Source organism: Lissotriton helveticus, chromosome 7 (assembly GCF_964261635.1).
Source record: "Lissotriton helveticus chromosome 7, aLisHel1.1, whole genome shotgun sequence".
In the NCBI taxonomy this organism is placed as follows: domain Eukaryota; kingdom Metazoa; phylum Chordata; class Amphibia; order Caudata; family Salamandridae; genus Lissotriton; species Lissotriton helveticus.
Genome location: NC_136068.1, coordinates 634,262,843 through 634,284,528, shown reverse-complemented (window position 1 = coordinate 634,284,528; position 21,686 = coordinate 634,262,843). Strand labels below are relative to the sequence as shown.

Sequence of the window (21,686 nt, the reverse complement as noted above, 5' to 3'; positions counted from 1 at the left end):
ACCTGGAGGTAAGTCTGCTTGCGGCAAATAAAATGCCAAAAATATGCCGTTCTGAAAGCTTTGTACAACGCACATTCCCACCTCCCGCTCACAGTGGGCTCCAATATTCATCTCTTTATAGGGCTTACATTCGAATGTGATTGACCAGTTTCGGCCATGTCAGGAAAACGTGGTATTCAAGCTGACCTAGGAATCGCACACGCTCATGCGTGTGCGATTCCTTTTGTGTTTCATAATTGGCCAAAGGCGGGCGCATTGCTCCACCCATGGCCTATTGATGTCTATTACGCGCACCAAGCGGAGCAATGCAACCGCCTTTGGCCAATAGCGCGCAGTCTTTTATAAAAATACGCACGCGAAGGCCAATCGCGTACCACAAAACGAATCGCACACACACAAGCGTATGCGATTCCTAGGTCAGCTTGATACCCAGTTATTCACCTACTAAATGTCTCGCGCTGCACGAGCAATGCTGCGCAGTGCAACGCTAGGCGCAAGACCTAACAAGTATCAATGCTAGACCAAGTCTGGTCTATAATGGCAGACTCCTAACCAGGATCCTGTTCAAATTAACTAATTTTATTATCACCACATCCCATTTTCTCTTATAACACATGCAGGCCAACGTAAAACCCAGACAGTAGTCAGACCTATTAAAAAGCGTGCAACACTGCAGATTCAAAATCCCTTGATGGATTACCTTACTCAGGATGGAAATATTTGGGAAATTAATTAACATACCATCTTTTACCAAACTTGAAAGATTATCAATGAACTGCCGCACTCACCTGGAAGAAAAGAAAAGGCAAAACTGTCCGCCATTTGGTTCGAGGTTAAACTAAAAGGAAATCTCTCAAGATATTTATAGTAAAACAGCAAACAGCCTACCAAAGTCGGCATCTAAAACTACATGCTGCAAGAAACCACTACAACAGCACAATTATATGCTCATGTCCTTCTAAGACCGAGTGGGATGCCAAAAGAGTAGGCCCAAAAAAGAAATGTCAAGCTCCTGGGGCATGCTTCACACTCAGCAACTTGCACAATTAGATTATGTATATTAAAAATGTCTACAAAATGCTAGATTTATTTGTTGACAAAACATACAACGTAAGCCTAGCAGATATACTCTCTTCTCCCCAAACCCAAAAAAAAAAAACGAGGTCCAAGCCAACAAACGTATTACAACAATAACCTGGTACAATCTCTCCTAACCATTGTTGGTGGATCTACAAAAAAATGCCTCATGTCTGAAACAAAGTTTCACTGGAGCCCCAATAAATGCACCATTGGTCAAACAAGCCTTGAAATGAAGCGGTCAACACTGGCTGAGTATTCATTTCTCAAAGGGTATTCCCAAAGAGCCTAAGATCAAGACAGGGTAATGCTCTCTTGAAAAAACCCGGTGCCAACAAAATAGATCTCAACAAGTCCTCTCATAACTGGACTCTAGCTTCTGGGAATAACCACAAAGAACTGTACCTCTTCCCCAACTAAACAACGTAACCTTAGAAAACAGCTTGCTTGGAGACAACGAATCTGACTTTAGACTGGACTGTGGTACAGAAATAGCCACTCTTCAGTTTACTGATAATGTACTAGGCATAATAAATAATAGAGGCCTGCATTTGATTCTGAAACACCATTTAGCATCATTAAACTGTAGTACACGTGACATTTTTCATCATCTTGGAGAATCAAGTAGGCACTAGGTGTCATGACCTGCAGTGGTTTGGTTCTGTGAAGTAGTTCAACATTAATGTACAGCAGAGCTCTTCAAACTGTGGGGCGCGCCTTCCTGGGAGTCCGTTGCTGTATTACCAGGGGTAGCATATTCACATGCATTTACCTGTAAATGAAGATAGTCTAGAAATGCGCCAGTGGCACTTCAGGCTGTCTTCATTTGCATGCAGCAGTTTAAGTGTAAAAAAAAAAAAGTGTGGGGATTGTAATATTTGATGCCCTAGGGACAGTGAGGGTAGAGAAAGGGTCAAATACGTGGCTATAAAGAACAAAATATTCTGCAGTTTGTTGTTGCTTTCACCTTCAGTTTACCACATATGAAGTACCAGGCACACACCTTAAATTAAAAAGTAAATGCAAGTTCAAATAATGGATGGGAAATGTACACTTTTAAGTTCTGAAACTCTGCTGGTTAATATGATCACTACAGATGTCTGTGTATGCGTGACAAGAGTCAGAATTGAATCCCGATTCGTGCAGTGACTTTTTAAAATTTAGAATGCTATGAGGTCTGAGCCTGTGACACAAAGCACTGTGAATGTCATCATTTTAAAATTGTGTTACATAGGCTTCTGCAAAATGTATTTAATATAAAACATGCTTTTTAAAAATATACAATGTTGTAATAAATTATCAGACTGTATCTAATGCACACATGTAAGTGTCATTTAAAAGGACACACTACAAATCTCTGCTGATACTGCCTTTATATTACGTCTCAAAATGAATACATATTTCTCACTATGAAGCTTCAAGTGTCTCCATCAATTAAAGTCTATACTGACTACAAGGCAGCCTTTATATTTGGTGATGAACCAATTGTACAAATGTGCATATATTTAGGATATCAGGCACACTGGTGTGGGAAGGCATGTTTCTTCTTGAACTCTTGCTGCAAACAGAACGGGCTTTGGGTATCAGGTCTAGAAGTGATGGCCTGGGGGAAAGGGCAGGGTAGACAGCCTGTGTTCTAGAGGTATAGGTATCATTGGTGCTGCAGGATTGTAGCTATTTTAATACCCTTACTTTCTTGCATTAAGAGACCAGTGCACACTTGCTGTGCCAGTGTTGCTCTGCTCAGTGCAAAAAAGTTTGAAGACCTCTGCCCCATAGCAATAAACAGACTACACATCTGTATGTCAAAGTCACAATTGTAAACAAGCATTAGTAAAGTCAATAGGTCTTGCCTATGCGAGAGCTATTGGCTTTTGACAATGTCGTTAAGCCATGTTGTAGAGCAGCGGGTCTGCTGTGCAGCAGGACTAAGCATTATAACAAAACAAACTATAATTAAGTGATTTAAAAAACAAATCTGCTATGATGCAGGAAGCTAAAAATAAGTTTGTATATTTTTTTGTTATAACTTTTAGCCATGCTGATCTTCAACATGGCTAAAAATACATTGGCAAAGCTAATAGCCTTCACATAGGCAAGACATATTGCTTTTCCAAAGCTAGTTTTCAGTTGGAAACTCGTTATGGCTCACCTGGATACCTATGTTCCAACGGATAACATAAAATAAAATAAAATATAGATTTTTTTTTATTGTCCTGGCCGCCTGATAAATTAGTGAAGAATCTCCACTATTTCTTCAACAGCCAGTTAAACGGAGGACGTGACAAGGTATCCATTGTAGTCTAATACATAACACAAGGGTTCTGCTATTAATCTCACTATCAAACAAAATAGTAAACTTTTTTAGAAAAAAATATTTGAAGTTTCTGTAAAGTCAAAAAAGGCAGCGACAGGACAGCAGACATGCTTCTGAATTTCTGTGTTCCTTTTATAAATGCACGTATTGGACATGGTCAGAATAAATGCTTGAAATTAATCTCACCCAGTACTGCAGCAAAAAGCTAGTAAAACTGCAACCTCGGGGCGTGGCTTGCCAAGCCAAGATGGTGGACACACTCTAAGAGTGCTCCGGGACCCCTCCACCATCCGCCCAGAATCCTAGCCCACAGCGAGCCATCAGAATCCAAATCCTGCTTCTTACCAGACACAGTGACCCGCCGGAGGGCCTGGGATTATAAATCTCTGCAGCGGGACCCCCTGATGCTGTGAGCCGGCCTGCCGAGTAGCTTGGACAACATGGCGGCCCCCAATCTGTGACCTTTGTTCTCCCTTGGCCCCAGGAGCTGCGGGGCTCCTCGACGCGGTGGTTGGAGACCCGGACGGGTGCAGGACTGCGCTTCCTGTTTCCATCGCTGGCTCACATACCGCCGCTGGCGCGGCCGCTACTCTGTGTGCGGTGCCCAGCGGCCTCGGGAGAAGGAGTAGGGCATTGTTTCCTTCCAGGCGCAACATCATGCTCCCTGCAGCGCAGGCTGTTGGGACCCCCCTGCGGATTTCATGGCTGCTGAACTGCTGCTGTTGGACTCTGCCCCTTGCGCTCACGTGCGGCTGCCAGCGCCCGGCCGCCTCACTGCATGTAGCGCTGGGCGGCCTGGGCCCCACTTGCGGAGTGTTCACGGAGACGGCCGCCATATCGGGGGTGGCTACAAGCCTGCCGCTGGACTTTGTCCCTTGTCTCCCTCACTGACTGGCAGCTAACACCCGGCCCCCCAGTGACGCACCCGCTTTGTTGCATGCGGTGCTGGCTGCCCGGGGAGAGAGAAACGGACGTCTTCGCCTCTGTGGGTAGCAGCTGCGAGCCCGCTGGCGGGGTACCCGCGCCGGCCTGAGACGTCGTCACGACGGGCCCCCTGCAGAGTGAGGCCCCGGCTCCCGGCCTGGGAGGCCTCTGGAGACGGCCCGCGCCCCTGGCGGCGACCCGGTGAGTGGGGCCCTTAATTATTGAGGCGGTGTGCTGGTGGCAGTGTGAGGGGGCTCCCCCCCCCAACCCACCCTGGGTTTGTCTGCGTGGAGACAGCCGGTGTGGATGAGGGGACGACTGCGGGGATAAAGAACTGGACTCCCGTATGGTGCTGCGACGTCGGCCCCTCTGCTTGGGGGATAGTGGACGGCCTGGCTCCCTGATCTGACCTGCGGCCTTGTAGATCCCACGCCTTCCCCGAGTGGCTGTTTTTGTCCTGCCCCCTGAGATTGGAGGTCCTGCATGGACTGGGGTGCAGCCTGCGCGCCTCACTCCCGCATTTGTGTGGACCCCCTGCTGAGTGCCCTCTTGCCTACTGTGTGCCTTGGAGCACGTGGGGCTGGAGGTGTGCGGAGCTGCTGCCTCCACTGGGCTAGGCGGGGCAGCTGGCCCGTGGCTGTATTGCTGTTCCTGGAGCGAGTTGCGGGCCCCGGCGCAGTGTGGCCCCCTCATCGCCTACGTGGTTACCTGAGCCGTGGGGCGCGCTGACTCCCATAGCCGCAGGAGCTCCTCGCCCTGCCCCGAGCTTGCTGCTGTGTCGGTCTGCACTTCCCTGCTGCCTGGGAATCGGGGGCTATGCTGTGGTTGGTGTGGGGGCATATGGCCACCGTGTCGGGTGGTGTACGCGTGCTGGTCCCCCCTCTCTTCTTCGGAGCCATGGGTAGGAATCGCAACACGCAGACCCCCGATTCAAACGAAGATGGACCAATTCACCATGTCTGGCCGAGATCCTGGGGCTGGGCTTCCGCCTGTCCCTGGGGCCACCGAGGGAGACCTCCCCAATATCCTACAGGCGATAAGCGCCTCCCAGGCCTCGGTGGAAAGTAAGATCGGGGAAGTAGGGTGGACGTGGCCCTGATTCGGAAAGACTTCCGGAATGCCACAGTGCGCATTGCGAAAACGGAATCCCGTATCTCCATGGTGGAGGATGACGTGGGCGTCCAAGTCCCAGGTGGCCCGCCTACAGACACAGACTTCGGATTTGCACCGCAGGGCCAAGGACGCCGATAACAGGGCCCGAAGAAACAACCTGCGCCTCCTGGGATTTCCGGAGGGGGTGGAGAAGGGCCACACCAACACCTTCATTGAGGCCTGGGTCCGCTCATGGATGCCCAAAGAGAAAAACTCTCCCCCTGGTTCGCGGCGGGACGGGCTCACCGCTCTCACGCTCCTAAACCCCCTCCTGGAGCCCCGGCTCGTCCCATCATCCTTCGAATCTTCAATTTCCAGGACAGAGACGCAATTCTGGGGATGGCCAGTGAGCTGGGTCCTTTGCTCTTCCAGAACTCTAAAATCATGGTCTTACCGGATTACTCCAGAGAGGTACAGACTCAGCGCCGGTCCTACGATGAGGTCAAGCAAAAACTCAAGGCTATGGGACTTCGCTACGGCCTCCTCTTCCCAGCGCGTCTCAAGGTGTTCTTCCAGGGCAATACATTTTTCTTTGACACCCCACAAGCGGCATGGACCTGGCTCACGGAGGAACGTCCACTCCTGCCTGGTGCGGCCCCCTCCCCTGCCCGGAAACCGTCGGTGCAGCCGGCACACGAGGCGCCCAAGGCTCAGAGGCGTCAAACCAGATCTCGCAGACGGGGTAGCCGCCGGGGAGGAGGTTCCCGCTCGCCGGGGGGCAGTCCCGACGGGCCCAGACTCAACCCACGAATCAGAGAGCCTCTTCCTCCACCACAGCCCCCTCTCTGATTGAGATGGGAAGTATCCCTGGGTCGAGTGTGAATCTGCGGATGGCCTTGTCATACTCAGACTAGTCTGGGAGCCAGTTATCCGTGGTTCTGGGGGTGAGGAGGAAGTGTAACTGACGCTGCAGACTGGTCGATTTGCATTTCACTTGTCTCGCCTGTCCACAACGGTCTGCTCTTGACCTTATGAGCGAGGTCCTGCCCGGCTCCACTGGATGGCCCAATCAGATGTCCACCTTTCCCAAGCAGTGCCGGGTTGCTTCATCATGTTCATCTTATGTTAACGCTTTGTGCATTTTGTTTTTTCAGCTGTGGGCATTCATCCGTAGACATGGAGGGGGTCCTCTTTAGCCACGCTCCTGTTGGTTTGGTTTTTCTTGCTAACCGTTTTAGATTAGTGATTAGCCTCTTAGAGGGGTAGTTAGCGGTTGGGGCTTTACGGGGCGACAGATGCTTCCGCTTCAGAAGTGTAGGGTGGGGGGAGTTGGGGGGGGGGCCGTTGTCTCCCAACAGTTTGTTATTTTTAGCTGCCTACGAGCCGCTGTTTGCGTCGCTGGTTGCAGTTCTCCTTAGTAGCCCTTTCTCACGGACAGGTCCACAGCTGACACGCAGCTCATTGCCTCCACGACTTTGTTATTTTTGGCCGCCTTCAGGAACGGCTGCGGGCAGTCTTTCCCCCTCTTCTCCCTGGGCCTTCACCATTGCCGAACAGATCATCATTTCCACTGCCCCATCTCTGGGCCTACATTTGGGTGGATACCCTCCTCCGGCTGGGTGTGGTCCCCTGTGGTTACCCGTCCCTCCCCATCCTATCCCTTCTGATGACATACACTCACTAGGCCAATCCACATCCTCTCCTGGAATGTCAATGGCCTCTTGGACCGCATTAAACACACGGCTGTCCTCCGAGCTGCCCACCGCCACACGCACATCCTCTTCCTTCAAGAGACACACCGGCTTCACACGGGGCTCCCAGGGTGTGGCTATCTTACTTAAGAAGGGCCTTCCCTGTACCCTGGCTGCCGCCGAGACAGATGTACAGGGCCGCTATGTGGCGGCCTCTGGTTCTATGGAGGGGTGTCCCCTAAACCTCTTGAGCCTTTACATTCCCCCTAAACCTCTTGAGCCTTCACGTTCCCCCTGCCCTCAACACTCCGCCATATCACACAAGTGATTTCCTCCCTCCCGCAGGGTCTTACGGTGGTTGGGGGAAATTTTAATGCAGTTATGCAGACCCTGTGTGATACGACGGGGACCCCGTCCGAGGCCCGAGTTATCTCGGCCAAATCCCTGTCCAGCTGGACCTCAGCCTTGGGACTCCTTGACGTGTGGCGGTTTTGGAACCCCCGTGCGGATCAGTACACGTCAGCTGATCAGTACACGTCAGCTGATCAGTACACGTCAGCGTCCCACCATACTCACTCCCGCATGGAACTCCTCCTGATGCCGGCTGGTCTCCAGCGCCGAGATCCTGCCCAGGGGGATATCAGATCATTCTCCTTTCTCCATCCGGCTGGGGTTTTCTTCGTAGGGTCCACGAGCGGTCTGGCAGTTGAACGCCTGGTTCTTGCAGGACTTGGAGTTAGTGGAATTGCTTGGCCAAGAACTCAATCACTATTTCTCCACAATGCGGGCTCGGTTCCCTCTGTGGGGATGCTGTGGGAGGCGGGCAATGATGTCGTCCGAGGAGTGGCCAGAGGATTGGTCCACGCGAAACGATCGGAACAGACGGCCCAACTCGCATAGTTGGAATCCCGGGCGACACGGCTGGAAGCTGCCCAACTCTCTGGCGGGCTGGAGGATTCTTCACGGCAGTTAGCAGCGGTTCGCGAAGAGATCATCCAAATCTCTCTTGAATCGGCCAAAATGCTCTGGCGCTAGTCGGTGGCTCGCATTTATGGGTGGGGGGATAAGAACGGCAAGCTCCTCCACAACCTTGTGTCTTATCCCAAGGTCAATCGTATTATTCCTGAGGTACGCTCAGGAGATTGAACTGTAGTGTCTGCACAGGTCATATCCGACCCTTTTAGTTAAAGTGGAGGAGGCACAGGCGACAGATTCTTTGCTCCGAAACTGTGCAACTGTTTCGCCAATATCACGTAAAAATGGTTACATGCTGTGTCTAACCCTGGCCACCACCACTGCAGGGATCACACACCCTCATGGATAAGTACGATAGAGTAGTGTCCCCAGGTCAAGAGCCAATTACGTAGATTATCAGGTGATTTTGTGCCATCAGCGGCACCACATTAAAGTACAGCTTCTGTAGCATCTTTCCAATATGTTTCAATAACCCAGGACTACAACTTCTAGAACACATTGTGTTTATTAAAGACAAGCAGAGGACTAGAAAATGGTGTCCCGAAGATCCTGAGTAATCTAGTAACCTCATTACTTTTGAAGTGTACACATAAACTACAGAACAAGAGAGTGCAAAAGAATGGTCCTCTGCAAGCTACGCCCAATCAGCTAATGTGTAACATTTTAATAATTACACTATAATTATGATTGATATTCAGCAACATAGAGCGACACTTTCTAGCAAGCGAAATCAAGCAATGAAGAAATGAGAAACATAAATATCAGAAATTACACCCATTTGAGCAACCAGAAACTCTTAGAAGTTCTTAAAACGGCTGCAAAGCACCAGAAATGGGAGGGCATTAGGATGAGAGAGGCCCCAACGCGGAGCCCGAGCCAGTCTCAATAACGCTGAACTAAACTTTGCGCAGACTGTGACTGCAATGTAGAGCTCAGCTCAGGCGCTGTTACTTTACTTACAGGGGGCCTGCACATTTACATAAACCGAGGGCCGAACAGGGCCATGCCCATGAACCAGAATCCAATAACTGTAGCCGCCTCCACTTAAAAATATTTCTATTCACATACTTTTGCAAATAATAACCCCGCCATTAAGGAGCATGTACAATCTGGACTGCCTTCATGCATGAATGATACATGCTTTTACCAACTCAATTACACTCAGACCTCCAACTCTGAACCGGAAGCATACACAGCTCACGGATCTCTAGGTCACGTGTTAGTCCATTAGCTACACAAGCTATCTTGGACTCCATAGTTTTAATACCTATTGTTTTAAGAGGAACTGGGTCAATTAATAGACAAGGCGTGAATCTGATTTTATATCATATCTCTTTGACCCAGACCATGAGGGAATAGGCAGCAAAGAGGAAACAGAGGATGAGAAAGCAAGGAGAACTGTTAGGGTGGAAGAAAACATTGACGAAAAAGTACCTGCATGATTGAGATAAAGAGCCAGAAAGTGCCAAGAGGTTGAAGAAAAGAGTATGCAAGGGGAATCAAGACTATACTAGACTGATAGGCTGCTATGAAGAAAAAAATTGGGGCCCTGCACTTACCTTATTCACAAATTAAAAGCTAGTTATTAACATTTACTAGTTGCTTTGTTACCCCACTACACCACTTTGGTACTCTTACAGAACTCTGTATTGCAAGAATTAAATAAAGTGCTTGCTCTTATACTTTTAAATATGGCAGGTTTTCTCTCTGTCAGCCGTGGCACAGAAAATGTGCTGCTGAAGTCGTTTAAAAACACAGTTCACATTTAGAAATGCTAGTAAGGAGCAGTATCCTGAAATAGATCCTAAACCAGAAGGGCAGCAATTTTAAGCCATCAGGTAAAGGCCCCAGAGCAATATTAGCCAGTGTGTTTTTTTGCTTAGTCTCTTCTGATTCAGTCTGCCTATATCCCCCCGCCTCTCTCTCCCCCGCACCCCAGTTTACCCTTGTTTTTGCCCACTGCAATCTCACCCTGCCCTCTTCCCCCAAACAACCCTTTCTCCACCTCCCAGGTATTCGCACTTCCCCTCAGTCTGCTCAATTTAACCTTAGCCTGCCCCTTCTTTGTAGCCGTACAAAAGGGGATGATGGACGGAGCGTTTGAGCAAATCAAACACTCACCCCCAGTCAACTGATCTGGGTTTAATCCATCACCATTCTTTAGCTCACTCGGCCACCCCAGTTCAGACATTGCTATATGCAAATCAGTCTGACCCTGTGCCTCATGGGAACAGTCCAGCCCGAACTGCCAAGCCATGTCTTCCCTGGACCGGAAACAAGCATCCTGGGACCGGTTTCGGATTCATAATCCTCATCAGCCAGGCTATCTTGAATCCAGTGGCCAAGTGAGCAAGGGACTCACGTCTGAGCATACCCTGCCACACTTAGGGCGAACAAAGCGATACAAAAGGGGATGATGGACGGAGCGTTTGAGCAAATCAAACGCTCACCCCCAGTCAACTGATCTGGGTTTAATCCATCACCATTCTTTAGCTCACTCGGCCACCCCAGTTCAGACATGGCTATATGCAAATCAGTCTGACCCTGTGCCTCATGGGAACAGTCCAGCCCGAACTGCCAAGCCATGTCCTCCCTGGACCGGAAACAAGCATCCTGGGACCGGTTTCGGATTCATAATCCTCATCAGCCAGGCTATCTTGAATCCAGTGGCCAAGTGAGCAAGGGACTCACGTCTGAGCATACTCTGCCACACTTAGGGCGAACAAAGCGATACAAAAGGGGATGATGGACGGAGCGTTTGAGCAAATCAAACACTCACCCCCAGTCAACTGATCTGGGTTTAATCCATCACCATTCTTTAGCTCACTCGGCCACCCCAGTTCAGACATGGCTATATGCAAATCAGTCTGACCCTGTGCCTCATGGGAACAGTCCAGCCCGAACTGCCAAGCCATGTCTTCCCTGGACCGGAAACAAGCACCCTTTTGTACCGCTTTTGGCCGCCATAAGTGTGGCAGGGTATGCTCAGACGTGAGTCCCTTGCTCACTTTGCCACTGGATTCAAGCAAGCCGGGCTGAAGACGGCTGCAATGCCAGAAACCGGTCCTCGGAAGTTTGTTTCCGGTCCAGGGAAGGCATGGCTTGGCAGTTCAAGCTGGGCTGTTCCCATGAGGCACAGGGTCAGACTGATTTGCATATAGCCATGTCTGAACTGGGGTGGCATAGTGGGCTAAAGAACGGTGATGAATTAAATCCAGATCTTTTGACTGGGTGTGAGTGTTTGATTGGTTCAGATGCTCCGTCCATTACCACCCCCTTTTGTACCGCTTTTGGCCGCCATAAGTGTGGCAGGGTATGCTCAGACGTGAGTCCCTTGCTCACTTTGCCACTGGATTCAAGCAAGCCGGGCTGAAGACGGCTGCAATGCCAGAAACCGGTCCTCGGAAGCTTGTTTCCGGTCCAGGGAAGGCATGGCTTGGCAGTTCGGGCTGGGCTGTTCCCATGAGGCACAGGGTCAGACTGATTTGCATATAGCCATGTCTGAAATGGGGTGGCATAGTGGGCTAAAGAACGGTGATGGATTAAACCCAGATCTTTTGACTGGGTGTGAGTGTTTGATTGGTTCAGATGCTCCGTCCATTACCACCCCCTTTTGTACCTGCTTTTGGCCGCCATAAGTGTGGCAGGGTATGCTCAGACGTGAGTCCCTTGCTCACTTTGCCACTGGATTCAAGCAAGCCGGCTGAAGACGGCTGCAATGCCAGAAACCGGTCCTCAGAAGCTTGTTTCCAGTCCAGGGAAGGCATGGCTTGACAGTTCGGGCTGGGCTGTTCCCATGAGGCACAGGGTCAGACTGATTTGCATATAGCCATGTCTGAACTGGGGTGGCATAGTGGGCTAAAGAACGGTGATGGATTAAACCCAGATCTTTTGACTGGGTGTGAGAGTGTTTGATTGGTTCAGATGCTCCGTCCATTACCACCCCCTTTTGTACCCCTTCTTTGTAGCCAGCACCTTCAAGTCTGTGTGTTACCACTTTCTTCTCAGCCTGCCACCTTTCAACCAGACAGCAAGTCCTCCATTGAGTTGTCTGCTTTCAGTATGCCCATATTCCAGTCTGCCCACTTACATCTCAGCTTGAATATATCTGCGTTTCTCTCACCCTACCCATTATCCCCAGTTTGCCCATTCCCCTCGATTTTGACCACTACTATAACCTAACATTGCCCTCATATGACGGGAGGGTTACGTAACAGTCACCCGTTTAACAATGTGAACACGTGTTATAGGCTGGCAGTAGCCAGGGTGAATAGACACTTGGCTTGTGTTGTGCATGGAAGGGTGGGTACCACACCAGTGACGGTCCTGGGCTCATGGTAAATGCTGATGTGTGCAGACAGGGCACCCCTTGACACGCCTGTGGTTTGTTACCTGCAACAATCTCACATCCATGCACCTTCTATACCTGACATCGCACAGCGTCTCTTAACACGTTCAAAAGTGACCCAATGTGCAAACATGGGCCACTTGTTTAGCCATCAGATTCACTAATGGGACCCGGGTCCACTTTTAATTTGGTGCCCGGGCCTGTTTTCTACCCCAGTCGGACCCTGGGACCTTTGCTCTCACCAGGACCCCTCCGATAGGGCAGGGCTGGTACACACCTCCCGTGCTATGGAACATGTGCGGACTTAGCATTCACCCCACCGAGCTCAGGGGCTGGAGAGGCAGCTGTTCCGTACTCTCCTCCGGCGCCAACACAAGCAGAGCTGGGGCTCACTTCCCTCAGAGGGAGGGGCGCAGGCTACACGAGAGACAGTTCGTACGCAGAGAACACATAAAAATGGAATCGTTAAACGTGACCCGTGTGGCAAAAGGAAACGTATCGGCTGGTGGATGATTATTAAAAATGTGATTAAATAATAATACAGAAAACCAATGGAAGAAAGTGTGATGAAAGAAACGACCGTATTCTACCGGTTGGCTGCTGCCTCGGGGGTCTCAGTGACGGTGCTGGAGGCTGCGGTTCTGCTAGCGGGTTCGCCCAAGTCGAGGACTCACACGAGTGGCACTGGCACAGCAGCACCAGCTGGCGCCTTCAGCTCAAGTTACACAGCAACAAGTCGCGCATGCCCAATACTTCACTTCCTATGTGCACACATGCGCAGTGCAGCGCTTCCTGACTCGAGCACGCACGACATCAGACCTCGCGTAAACAGAGACCATCAATTCTTACGTTGACGCCATGACGCAACCAGAGGGCCCCTCCCAATGAACCCGCCTACAGGCTACAGCACCTTCTACCCTGTACAGGAATTCGACCCAGCCCTGCAGGCTCGGCAGCTGCTGGCGCTTCATGGGAAATTATAAATACCACTGAAAAATAAAATCAGGCGTGAGACTACCGATTTGAAGGCTAGTCTCCCGCCTCCCGATTTGTACAAGCAAAAACCCGATTCCTCGGGGGTTTCAGCTGACAGGGTTTGGTATTGTGTAAAGTGCTAATTCTTCCAGCAAAGAGTGGCGATGCAGGGGCTCTCGAAGGGGAGGGGGAAACCAACAAAGCGTCATTGACAAGGGAATCGTCTTTTAAAGACCTGCAAAGTACTTTGGGGGGGGGGGGCTGTTTCAGCCCGGGCTGCCACAGGGGGGTGGGGGTGCATGCAATGCCAACAACCTGCTAGGCCAGTGCCCAACACTTGCATCACCCTCTCTGCCTGCCATTATGCTCCATGTACTTCTGAAAGGTAAGAAAAAAATGTGCATTTGCGTTTCAAATGTCCGATCCTACAGCAGCACACTTCCAAAGCCCATACATGACAGTAACCCTATTCTAAGCCCCATTCTCCCGATTTTTTTTTAATCTCCCACTTTGCTCTCCTGAAATGTTGGCATGTATGTAATACTTCTCGAAGAGGAAAGGGGATGCGTTAAGAAGCATGGGGTGGCGGGGGTCTCTACTTGCACGGCTGGCAAAATCATGTGTGATATGTCCATGCATTTTTGCAGCACGACCGTGCATTCTCTCAGTCGAAGGTCCGCTTTAACTCCTAGCATGCCTAGTGGTGTTGGCGCGACTTTGGAGCTGCAGTACCAGGTTCGAGTCTTGGCGTCGGCACACCAGCCCGTGATTCAGGGCAAATCATTGAATCTCCCCGTGTCTAGTCTACCAAATATGAATGTGTCCTTGTGTAATGTAATTAGTGCTTATGAAAAGCGCTCCAGTCAGTACTTTAGGGTCGAGTTCGTGCTATATATAAATAAAAATCAGCAAAAAAAAAGGGTCACGACACGTATGACGAGGCCAGAAGGCAGTAGGAATTTGCGTTTGTCAGCATTGTGGGCCTAGGCAAACTATGTTTTCTTCCATTTCTATCCGTAAGAATGAATTGCCATGTCATAGAAGTCAGATTTCACCACAGTTTTGGTGCGACAGAACTTTTTTTGCCTTTTAACTTTCATGATCTGAAAAACAATGTTGGTCTGTGAGGCGGGTAATATGTCCAGACTTCAGAAAAATAGTTGGATACAATATCTAAACAAGTGGCACCCTTAATAGTTTAATAGTTTATAAAGCGCTCACCTCACCCTGGGGCATCGCGGCGCTCCAACTCATTCTCGAAGTTAAACACAGCCAATAGGTACGAGATAGGCTCCCAGGTGGCAGAAACGACTGTACCACATGTACGTAACCAATCAGTGGATTCTTAAAACACTTTCTCTTTTCATGGTGCCAGAACAAAGGTTAAACAACTTTTTGACACCCGTGAACGATGGCACTATAATGCCGAACTAAACAGAGAGCGTTTAGCCCTGCAGGCTAAGTGCATGAGAAAAAGTCGACCACTATTAAGGTTGCTATCCCTGTTTCTAGGGTCATCTTCAAAAGACGTGCCCTTTCGACATGGAAAAGGTACTGCAAGATATAGCCAAGTCACATTTGGAGAGAATGGTAAAATCAGTTATCACATTGATTCTTGCAAGGGGGCCCTGGTGTTCCCAAGGGGGCAATTCATGATGGAAAACCCCCTTCTAACCACAAGAGTGATCTTCTCCTCACCCTGCAGATTACCACTAGTATGCCTGAACTCGGACAGCTTCACAATCTTCACGTGTTCAGAAGCACGCCATCCAGCTGTGTCGCAGGACAGGACAAGGTGGGTAGGAGAATGTATTCAAGCTGGTTTCAGTTGCTGCTCGGCCTGGACAAGGTCTGGAGGTTCAGGAAGACAGTGCAGGCATTCAAAGATATATAGACTAGGCTCCATTGCAGCTCCAATGACCATCCGTGAAGGCTGTCATATAGTTGCCCATCAGGGCTATCTGGACAGCTGCCCAAGATCTTGGTTCGTGAGTGGATCAAAAATCATGCTAGGTCTCACAAGAAGAACTATAGACCTGGAAATAAGACAGAAATAAACAATTTCGGATCCCTGAGGTGTGGATGGCTCCTAACACCAGCAGCATTCTCCAGAACAATCCACCAATAGGGAAGGTGACCTCTTTTGCAAACTCAAGAGTATATCAAGAGAATCCTTTTGATTCACATCAGGGTTAACCTCACACTAACTCTCTTCCAGTAATGTTACAACGATGTACATGTAGCTCAACTCATTCTAACCACTCACTGTAGGTTTTCCTCATTTTCTAGTTCAGACGCAAGTACATTTTTGTGTACCTTCCCAACATCTCCTAATGTAAATTGAGACCTTAGCTTTACAGGATCTGTACCAACTGTGGCAGCCCAAGACCTCTCTTCGACCATCTACAGTGCCCCCCCCTTTTTTTTTTTAGGTCTCGCCTATTTGATCCCGCAGGGATAAAATAGGCGAGATTATAGTAAGCGGAAAAGAAAAGTCTACCAATACGGCTGCGGATCGCATACAGTTCATGTGAGCTATGCGCGTGCACACCATCGCCAGCCACATCACACACCACCATTTGTCTGTGCCTCGGCATCAGACTTCAAAGGCTGCCGCTCCCCCGCCCCTCCGCGTGCACATCGCACACCACCATTTGTCTGTGCCTTGGCATCAGACTTCAAAGGCTTCCGCTCCCCCCCGCCCCCAAGCAATGCCGAAAGCTTGTTTTTTTTGGCATCCATTTCACAGGGAAGCCGTGTTTTCTTCGGCATTCTCTGCACCTTTCTCGTTTTTTTTTCTGGATGAAAGTGAAAGCCTACCGCGCTTGTTTACAGTAGCCGTGCTCCTCAAATGTTGTTGCTGTGTTGCCATCTCTCTAGGGACACTCAGCTTGAAAACACTCGACTTGCTATATGCAATGCTACATCCGCTATGCTTTGCCTCTAGACAAGTTGATCCCTCGCAGACAGTGCTGACTCTGCCCCTCCTGATTCTGAAACTGACCAACGCAGTCACCACGCAGTCTCTTCTCTCTGTCTTATGATGTCTGCCCTGCCACCATTTACTTCAGACCCTCACCCTCACACCCCCACACCCCCTCACACACCCTCACCCTCCCTCACCCTCACCCTCACCCTCACACACCCTCACTCACCCCCTCACAACCCTCTCACCCTCACTCACCCCCTCAAACACCCTCACACACCCTCACCCCCTCACCCTCACACACCTCCTCACCCTCACACCACCTCACTCTCACACCCCACAACCCTTCACCCTCACACACTCACACTCACCCTCACACACTCTCACCCTCACACCCCTCACCCTCACCCTCACATCCCCTCACACACCCTCACAACCCCTCACCCTCACTCAGCCTCTCACCCACTCTCTCACCCTCACACACCCTCTCACCCACCTTCACCCTCACACACCCTCACCCTCACACACCCTCACACAACCCCTCACACTCCCTCACCCTCACAACCCCTCACCCTCATACCCCCTCACACCCTAACCGCCACACACACCCTCACCCTAACCCTCACACACCCTCACCCTCACACACCCTCACCCTCACACTCCCTCACTCACCCTCACACACCCTCACCCTCACACCCCCTCACCCTCACACCCCCTCTCACCCTCACACACCCCTCACATACCCTCTCACACACACTCACCCTCACATCCCTCACACCCCCTCACTCTCACACACCCTCACCCTGTCACCCTCATACCCCTCACCCTCACACCCCCTCACACTCACACCCCCCACCCTCACACTCCCTCACCCTCACACACCCTCACACACACCCTCACCCTCACACACCCTCTCACCCTCACATACCCTCTCACCCACCCTCACCCCCACACCCCCTCATCCTCACCCTCACACACCCTCACCCTCACACACCCTCTCACCCTCACACACCCTCATCCTCACATCCCCTCATACCCCCTCACCCTCACAACCCCTCACACCCCTCACTCAGCCTCTCGCCCACTCTCACCCTCACCCTCCCTCTCACCCTCACACACCCTCTCACACACCCTCACACAACCCCTCACACCCCCTCACCCTCACAACCCCTCACCCTCACACACCCCCTCACCCTCACACCCTAACCCCCACACACCCCCTAACCCTAACCCTCACACACCCTCTCACCCTCACACACCCTCACACCCCCTCACCCTCACACACCCTCACCCTCACACCCCCTCTCACCCTCACACACCCTCACACACCCTCTCACCCTCACACACACTCACCCTCACACCCCCTCACCCTCACCACCGTCACCCTCACACCCCTCACCCTCGCACCCCCTCACCCTCATACCCCCCTCACCCTCACACACCCTCATCCCCCCTCACCCTCACACCCCCTCTCACCCTCACACACCCTCTCACCCACCCTCACACCCCCTCACCCTCACAATCCCTCACACACACCCTCAACCCCTCACACCCCCACACCTCCTTACACCCCCTCACCCCCTCACACACCCTCACTCTCACACACCCACTCACCCTCACACCCCCTCACCCTCACTCACCCTCACACACTCCCTCACCCTCACACACCCTCACCCTCTCACCCTCACACACCCTCTCACACACCCACACACCCTTCAACCCCCTCACCCTCACACACCCTCACGTCACACACCCTCACACACCCCCTCACCCTCACACCCTAACCCCCACACACCCCGTCACCCTAACCCTCACACACCCTCACCCACCCCCTCACACACCCTCTCACCCTCACACACACTCACCCTCACACCCCCTCACCACCGTCACCCTCACACCCCTCACCCTCGCACCCCCTCACCCTCACACCCCCCAACCCTCACACACCCTCACCCTCACACACCCTCATCCCCGCTCACCCTCACACCCCCTCTCACCCTCACACACCCTTACCCTCACACACACCCTCAACCCCTCACACCCCCACACCTCCTTACACCCCCTCACACCCTCACACACCCTCACTCTCACACACCCACTCACCCTCACACCCCCTCACACACTTTCACCCTCACACATCCTCACACACCCTCACTCACACTCACACCCTCTCACCCTCACACACCCTCACTCACCCTCACACCCCCACCCCCTCACCCTCACACCCCCTCTCACCCTCACACACCCTCACTCACCCTCACACCCTCACCCTCACACACCCTCACACACCCTCACCCTCACACCCCCTCACCCTCACCAGCATAGCATAACAAAACATAGCACAGCATAACAAAACACAGCATAGCATAACAAAAAAGCATAGGATAGCAAAACATAGCATAGCATAACAAACAAAGCATAGGATAGCAAAACAAAACATAGCATAACAAAACATAGCATAGCAAAACACAACAAAGCATAGCATAGCATAACAAAACACAACAAAACATAGCGTAGTATAACAAAACATAGCATAACAAAACAAAGCATAGCATAACATACAAAGCATAGCAAAAAAACCATAGCATAGTATAACAAAACATAGCAGAACAAAGCACAACAAAACATAGCAGAACAAAACATAGCTAGGGCTCCCGGTTTTATGGTATTTATTTTTTTGCCATTTCCATCTGTATTTATCCATTTTTTTGGGGGGGTATTTTTTGTGTATTTATCCTCATTTATTTTTGCCACAAGTAAAAGACGATGCTACAGCTAGTATTTTTCCACATTTATTTAAATTGACAATGCACAAATGCGCTCACAGTGTGAACCACTCACCCCCAGTACAGCGATATGGGCCTAAATCCATTGTTTTATTGCTCACTATTCCCATTCCATTCTAGATTGGACCAAGCTATATGCAAAAATGTCTAGACTCATGGGAGCAGTCCAGCCCGAATTGCCAGGTCTTCCAGCCCGAACTGCCAGGTCATGTCTTCCCCGAACCGGAAACAAACATCCTGTGACTGGTTTTGGGGTATCAACTCTCAGCAGCCAGGATAGCTTGAGACTGGTGGCATGGTGAGCACGGAACCCACGTCTTGGCAAGACGGATATGGCTGGGTCTAATCTGAGTTGGTACGCTGAACAAAAGAATGATGGGTTGGGATGCTACCCGGAGCGAATGCTACTGGGTACACAAATTCCAAGCATTCTTCCCACCACTTTTTGCATGTTTCTTGTTAAAATGAACAAACAGCAAAATAATATTGCCAGAACATTTTACTTTGTGGCATCGTTCACATCTTCTTGTGAAGTAATTCAGTAAACCTTGCTGTATAATTTGGTGCTCAACTGCTGCATAATTCTAAAACCCTGTGCACACTAACCCCAGCCATACTTCTATTTCTCACACAGTGCACACAAGGCTAGAACTTCGCCATGAGGATTAGTGGAAATGCAACTGGCCTTCACCCTTCCTTCTACATTGTCTGGGCAGGGTCAATAGAGGGCTCGATTAGCAGAACCCTTCAAGTCCTTGAAACCCATTAGTTTGTTTACGATCGCAGACAGCAGCAGCCACCAGTGATAAAGCAAAATCACAGATATCATCTTTGCTTTCAACAACATAGCAGATGCAGCACAAGAGTGGGGGTTGTACACAGAACAAACACTGGTAAATCAAAAGGTCTGATCTGCATTAGGAGTCCTCACCAAATTTGAAAAGTGTCTGCTGCAGCGATAAAACAAAAGCACACTGTTTTCTGTATACAATGCAACTCTGAGCTAAAGACTGTAATGTGTGAAGATGCAGTGTACTTTTGAGATAAAAACACCCCTTCATGTATTCATGTCCTGGGACAGGAGGAGTCAGGGGCATTGGGGGAGGCTACGCCATGGGGTGAAACAATAAAACCTTGTTAACAAGTAAATGGTCTTTCAAAAGACCTGTGAAGTACTCGGGTGCGGCTGTGTGCGCGTCCGGGAAGGAATTTCCAGAAGCAGGAAGGGGGCTTAGCTGGATTTGAGCAGGGCAGTGTAGCAACATTTTCTAGTATTTTTCCATTTCTACATATAAATACAGACAAAGGAAATATAGATTTCCGTCTGTATTTATATGTAAAAATCCGTAAAAACGGAAAACCGGGAGCCCTAAACATAGCATAACATAACAAAACATAGCATAACATAACATAAAACAAAGCATAGCATAACAAAACATAGCAAAACACAACAAAACATAGCATAGCATAACAAAACACAACAAAACATAGCATACATAACAAAACATAGCATTGCAAAGCATAGCAAAACACAGCATAGCATAACAAAACACAACAAAATAGCATAGCATAACAAAACAACATAGCATAGCATAACAAAACAAAGCTTAGAATAGTATAACAAAACAACATAACAAAGCATAGCATAGCATAACTGTCAGGTGGCGGTTTTCCGTCTTGTTTCGGGCGCCACAACATACATGCGGGAATACTCACTTCCGGCCGGAAGTGGTGTCCCGGTCTAGTCCTCCAGCCAATGGTATCACTTCCGGGGGACTAAGCTTTAAGGCGTGAAGCACCTCCGGCTCGGTGCTTCTGATTCCATTTTCCGAGTGTGCACGGAGCCCAGCAGACGGCAACAGATAGGATCTGCCCTACTTGATCCCTGGAGGTTCCTCGGCACGACGAGTCACGGTAACGCCTTCCCCGAGCCTACTTGCGTTACGTGACTCATTCCTGGCAGCTTGTTTCTAATGGGCGTGTGTTGTGCTGGCCTGTGCTTCCCGGAGCCCCCAGAGCACAGACGCTTGCACCGGTTGCTGAGCGCTAGAAGCGCTGTGTTCCATTGAGACCAGGATTAACCCTTCCCGGGCAGTTGCGCAGGAGCGCTGCTGCTTTCAATGTTAGTAAGCGCAGGAGCGCTGTAACAGACATTGCTTGTTTTTTCCCTTGCTTTGGGCAGTTGCGCAGGAGCGCTGCTGCATTCTCTGTTGGTAAGCGCAGGAGCGCTGTAACAGACATTGCTTGTTTTTTCCCTTGCTTTTGGCAGTTGCGCAGGAGCGCTACTACCAGTGACCTGACGCGAGAAGCGTAGGAACACTGCTGATCTATGACGTGCCTACATGCCCTGGGCCGCGCTATAGCGCTTACCCTGGAGTTCTAGTATTGGTCACTTATGCGCAGGAGCGCTTTCTTTTGTTTGTTTGTACTTGGTGGTTCTTGCGCAGGAGCGCTTTCATTCATTTCATCTGCAAGGCATCAAGGCACCTGGACGCTACGTTACTGACCTCTTCCTTGGTTCGGCACGATTGTGTCTTGGTGAGTACCGGAGCCAGGGGTTCCTTCCTGCAGGTGT

General features: G+C 50.3%; 1 protein-coding gene across 2 annotated transcripts in view; it reads right to left on the bottom strand.

Moving 5' to 3' along the window:
- The window catches only part of PKMYT1 (protein kinase, membrane associated tyrosine/threonine 1), a 360,498-nt gene extending 347,268 nt beyond the window's left edge, over positions 1–13,230 (bottom strand). Inside the window, exon 1 of one of the 2 annotated variants that reach the window (XM_078652880.1) lies at positions 13,005–13,230. The gene's annotated coding sequence lies outside the window, so the exon portion shown is untranslated. The remainder of the gene's footprint in view (positions 1–13,004) is intronic. The other variant, XM_078652879.1, reaches the window with a different exon arrangement.
- Positions 13,231–21,686: the final 8,456 nt, after the last annotated feature.